The 6,000-nt window shown below is 33.5% G+C and overlaps 2 protein-coding genes across 2 annotated transcripts in view; one reads left to right on the top strand and one right to left on the bottom strand.

Annotated features, from left to right (window-relative positions):
- The window catches only part of opa (Zic family member odd paired), a 13,343-nt gene extending 13,266 nt beyond the window's left edge, over positions 1–77 (bottom strand). Inside the window, exon 1 of the mRNA XM_088037337.1 lies at positions 1–77. This exon is cut by the window's left edge and continues 834 nt beyond it. The gene's annotated coding sequence lies outside the window, so the exon portion shown is untranslated.
- The window catches only part of LOC148175576 (pickpocket protein 28-like), a 43,068-nt gene that overhangs the window by 25,719 nt on the left and 11,349 nt on the right, over positions 1–6,000 (top strand). The window lies entirely within an intron of this gene.

Here is a 6,000-nt window from a genome sequence, read left to right as displayed (position 1 = left end):
TCTCGGTGTAGTTGCTCACCGGGCGGTGTTCACAGCTGGACTGAGCGCGCAGTAGGCCATTCTTGGGCTCCTGGGGGAAGGCGGGTTAAGATACGTTCCTATTGGTGGAAATAAAGACCCCCAGTATTGGTTAATGATAACAATGAGGTGCGTTGGGTGATGTCGTTGGTGAGCGATGCGCCAATCGCCGTAGGAGGTGGGACGCGATGACACGATGAGGGACTTGTTGATTTTTTACTCTTACACGATTTGTTTTATGATATTTTCATCAGTTCTTTACCATTTAAAATTATTAAAAAAAATAATTAAAATCAAATGATCTTCTGTGCCAACTTTATCATCATTGTATCAAATATGCACTGCCATTTTTGTTTTCTACAACCTTCTTTTGAAATTTCAAAGTGTTGATGTTTCAATTATTTTTCATTAAAAATTTTTTAGAAAACAATGAAATATGTATAATGGAAATGTTTCTTCATGATTCTTCTGAAATATCATCAAAAACAAGATCTTAAAAAAAAAACTGAAAACTTAAAAAATTACATTCTTCCATAAGTTAATCATGTTTTGAAAAGGATGAATGTGTTAATCGCAACGTCATCACGTGTTGCATCACAAAGTTAGAAAGTCAACGTTCCATTAAAAATAGGCAATAAATTGATAGTATACTACTATTATTGCTTATTTACAAATAAGCAATTCCTTGGTATTTAGGACTCCATTCTACAATTGACCACAAAATTAAAACTCCTTTCAATTAAAGTGCTAATCTCAGCACGACGTCTATTCAAATCTCTCCACCTCTGTGTTTCTGAAAAAAACGGAATTCACGATCCGCACCCCGCCCACTTGTACGGCATTGGAATTTTTATGACTACATTGTGTAATTACTTTTCATACAATTTTATTTATTTGTTTGCCTTCATCTTCGTTCGTCTGTATCATAAAATTAAATTGTTATTAATAATTTCAAAACTTAGTTAAATGACGTCGTCTATAAATTGTCTAAATTGTGTAATTTCGTCGCCGATATTAGTGATAAAAATTATCATAAATTGCCTATTTATATGGAGAAGGTGGGTGTCACACGCGTTGTTGATTTCTCGAATTTTCTTGTATACGAAGGATGGTTTGGTTCGAATCGGCTTAGTCGTTATCATCCCCATCTTAATCCGGATTACAGCAACACGCTTGTTATCTACTATTCAGAGAGCCCGTGGGCTTGTAGATAAGCCGATGAAATAAATATTTTTCGCGTCGGATCCTTCGGTGTAACTAATGAACTGGATGTGACTAGTCACCGGACGGACCCATTAGATAAAGTGGTTAAAAGAATTGTGTGATGATAGCATTAATTGTATCAGCCCTTGTATGTTGCTAATGGACTCGGAGGGACTGTAATTGGCCATTCAATTACTACGCCGCAAATGCTGCCAGTGGGGGTGAGAGTGGAGATACGAATGTTTTCTTTTAGGGGAAATTTATTTAATTTATCAAAGAAATGGAATTTTAGATGTTTGCGGAGAAAATTACAACTGGTGTTTTTATTCAAATTTCGGGAAAGTTAAAAGGATTTCTCTAATTCCAAGAACCAATTCTCTTAAGTGACCTTATTTTTCAACGAATTGGCCTAACGACTGGGTCAGTTGGTTAAACATCCACCGCCGAGGGATAATCCACGCTTAAGTCAAAATTACCCACTTACCTACCTAAATTTTCTTAGAAAATCCAGAAAGATGAAATACCTACCTGACAGATTTTAACAAGAAGTTCCATGTACTAAATTTCTCAAAAAAGTTGGCGAAATTGGACCTCTTTAACACTGTCGAACTGCCATTTGATACATGAAAACCTTCAAAGCACGAGCAAACGAAAAAATTGACATGTAAAAACTTTTGAACAAAAGTTGAAAAAAAATTGAAGACAATCTAACTTGGAATTCAGAGAACCTAATAGCAAAAACTTACGAGCTTTCGAAAAAATTAACAGACTGTTAGAAACCAAAAAACTAAAGACTAATTTAATTTGTAAAAGAATATAAAAGAAGTTCAAAAATAAGCGAGATATGGATATCAAAAATTTGGCATAGTTTTAGTCATGAATTTTTGCAAAAATTTGCAAATTTCGTCTGTAGAAAAATCAAAGAACTATTTCTTACATGAAAAATTGCGAGAAAAACGATGGCGCAAACCGCATCTCAATATCTGAAATAGTTTCTGAGATATCGAGCATGAATTGCTTCGAACCTTCAAAAATTTGACCCTCTGGCGACAACCCAAAAATTCAAACGGCCATAACTCAGTTATTTGTTGTCGGATCTGAATTTAAATTCCAGATTTGGATTCAGCGTGAGATTCTGCGTACAATGAGTCAAAATTTATTGAGTTTACCTACGAAATAAAGAAAGCATTGACCAAAAACTGTTTGGAAATGGTCATTTTGGGGTGATTTTCAATCACTATTTTTAATGTGAAAACGACGTTTAATGCCTTTGTATTATATATCATTCGAAAGAGGAGCTCGAAATCTATCTACTGGCCCAATTTGAGATCGATCAAACAAACGGTTTGCGAGTTATGGCCAAAAATAAAAAAAAAGAAAAATTTTCAACGTTTGAGTCGCAATTTTTTTTCGCGAAAAATCGACTATCGAATTTTGGGCTTTTGAGCACTTTTTCTAACGTAAAATGAGCCGAGAAAAACGATGGCGCAAACCGCATCTCAATATCTCTAATAGTTTCCAAGATATTTAACTTTGAAAATTGGGAAAAATGAGAAAAAATGAAAATCAACTATCCGAAACTTTGATCGGCCATGACTCGGATATTTGTTGTCGGATCTGAATTTAAATCCCAGATTTGAAATCTGCGTAAAATTCTGCGTTCACTGATGTGTAATAACTCAAGTTTACTCTAAAAAACAAGCGAGATATCGATATGAGAAGTTTGGCCATAGTTTTAGTCATGAATTTTTGCGAAAATTTGCAAATTTCGACTTTTGGAAAATCTAAAAACGATTTCTTATGTAAAAAATCGCGAGAAAAACGATGCCGCAAACCGCATTCTAATATCTGGAATAGTTTTCGAGATATCGAGCATGAATTGTTTCGAACCTTCAAAAATTTGGCCATCTGGCGACAACCCAAAAATTCAAACGGCCATAACTCAGTCATTTGTTGTCGGATCTGAATTTAAATTCTAGATTTGGATTCAGCGTGAGATTCTGCGTAAAATGAGTCGAAATTTATTGAGTTTACCTACGAAATAAAGAAAGCCTTGACCAAAAACTATTTGGAAGTGGTCATTTTGGGGTGATTTTTAATCACTATTTTTAATGTAAAAACGACGTTTAATACCTTTGTAATATATATCATTCGAAAGAGGAGCTCGAAATCTATCTACTGGCTTAATTTGAGATCGATCAAACAAACGGTTTAGGAGTTATGCCGAAAAATAAAAAAAATTAAAAATTTTCATCGTTTGAGTCGCAATTTTTTTTCGCAAAAAATCGACTATCGAATTTTGGGCTTTTAAGCACTTTTTCTAACGTAAAATGAGCCGAGAAAAACGATGGCGCAAACCGCATCTCAATATCTCTAATAGTTTCCGAGATATTTAACTTTGAAAATTGGGAAAAATGAGAAAAAATGAAAATCAACTATCCGAAACTTTGATCGGCCATAACTCGGTTATTTGTTGTGGAATCTGAATTTAAATCCCAGATTTGAAATATGCGTAAAATTCTGCGTTCACTGATGTATAATAACTCAAGTTTAGTCTAAAAAATAAGCGAGATATCGATATCAGAAATTCGCCCATAGTTTTAGTTATGAATTTTTGCAAAAATTTGCAAATTTCGTTTGAGGATAAATCAAAGAACTGTTTCTTATGTAAAAAAGTGCGAAAAAAACGATGGCGCAAACTGCATCTCAATATCTGAAATAGTTTCTGAGATATCGAGCATGAATTGTTTCGGACCTTCGAAAATTTGGCCCTCTGGCAAAAACCCAAAATTTCAAACGGCCATAACTCGGTTATTTGTTGACAAAAATTAAAAAATTATCATGTTTTTGAATTCAGCGTAAAATTCTGCGGAAAATGAGACCCAAATTTTTTGAGTTTGCTTAATAAATAAACGAGCTATTGGCCTATAACTGTTTTGGAAACATCATTTTAGGGTGATTTTCAATCAATGTTTTCAAAATGAAAAACACGTTTAATAGCATTGATTTATACATCAGTCGAAAGAGGAGCTCAAAATCTATCTACTGGCCAAATTTGAGATCTATCGGACAAATCGTTCACGAGTTATGGCCAAAAATAAAAAAAATGAAAAATTTTCATCGTTTGAGTCGTAATTTTTTTTCGCGAAAAATCGACTATCGAATTTTGGACTTTTGAGAACATTTTCTATCGTAAAATGAGCCGTAAAAAAGAATGGCGCGAATCGCCTCTCAATATCTCAAATAGTTTCTGAGATATTTAACTTTAAAAATTACGAAAAATGAGAAAAAATGAAAATCAACTTTCCAAAACTTTGATAGGCCATACCTCAGTTATTTGTTGTCGGATCTGAATTTAAATCCTAGATTTGGAATCTGCGTAAAATTCTGCGTTCACTGATGTATAATAACTCAAGTTTACTCTAAAAAGTAAGCGAGATATCGATATCAAATAAAATTAAAATAAAAACTTAAATATTTGTATGTCGAAAAAAATTTGAATTTGCAAATATTTCCGCAAAAACTCAAAAATCGCAAAAAATTATAGCTTCTTAGGCGTCGCGACGCCAAACAAACCGTGGTTAAAAATTTTGGCGTCAGCTTCTAGAGCTTTGTCAACTATGGGCTATAGTTTTCCCAAAATTTTATCTATAAAACTATTTTAGGGGTGGGCACCGAAAATTTAAAAGTATAATAAACTGAACATTTTTTCAGATAAAATTAGAATGTTAAAAAAATAAGAATGTGAAAAATAGTTATTTAAGATACAAGTTTAAAAAGTTAGTCTTTATTGCATAAGTGGCTGGTTTAAAACACGAGTTTACGAGTGTTTTAAAGACCACAATGCCATAAAGAAAGTTTTTAAATGTGTATTTTACAGCATTTCATCTACGACTGTTCTTCTTTTTTAGTTTGTAAAACAGATAAATAACTACAAATCATCTGTCATCAAATATTTGACTGCTGATTCGTTGTACATATCTAAGCAAAAAGCGTGTAATAAAACTTTTATTGCACAGTGCACCAAACGCCTACTTTTTAAATGAAAATACGTGCAAAATCGTATATCCGAGTTAAATAATACCAAAAATTTTTTTCTGACAACAATGAGATGTAGAATGTAGGCAGGATTGTTTATTACTAACCGACAATTACCTGTTGCTCCTCTCAATGTCTAATATTATAATACCTAATTTACGTCTAACTACACAGGATACTAGCAAAAATAAAACAAATCAAATCTCCGATAACGTCAGTTGAGAAGCGCAGTTTCAACTTGTGTTACCTTTATCTAAATATCATAATTACGTGGCCATACATAACATGTTCGTTGGCTTTTGAGCTTCCGTAACGCTCTTTCCGATTCCCCTTTTCGAGATCCATCAACAAGTCAACATCTAACATCGCAATAATAGCTTAGCATATCCTTTATTCGACTTTTCAACGCCATCCAGTACAATATGGTAAAACGCATAATTATAATGCAATCTCTCGCTGTGCCCGTCTCCGGAATCAAAACGCAATCACAATAGAATCAAAGACATTCCTCTACATACCAACATTACAATACATGTAACCCCCCTAAAGATTTTTATTATAACATCGATAATAATTACATGCCAGGAACAATTGCACGTGCAACTTCCGGTTCAAAGGGGCGACATAATTACATGCTGGACATCTTAGATTCGTGGGAAATCGAGATTCGACTCTGATTTTTAACTTTGCGATGATTTTCAATAGGGAATTTCATTTCTATAAGTATTGTCTGAGTTCTTA

This window comes from Gnatocerus cornutus, chromosome 5, assembly GCF_029298725.1.
Source record: "Gnatocerus cornutus isolate USDA-ARS CGAHR chromosome 5, icGnaCorn1.1, whole genome shotgun sequence".
NCBI lineage: Eukaryota > Metazoa > Arthropoda > Insecta > Coleoptera > Tenebrionidae > Gnatocerus > Gnatocerus cornutus.
The sequence above is the reverse complement of the archived record's forward strand: the minus strand, read 5'-3'. Positions and strand labels throughout refer to the sequence as shown.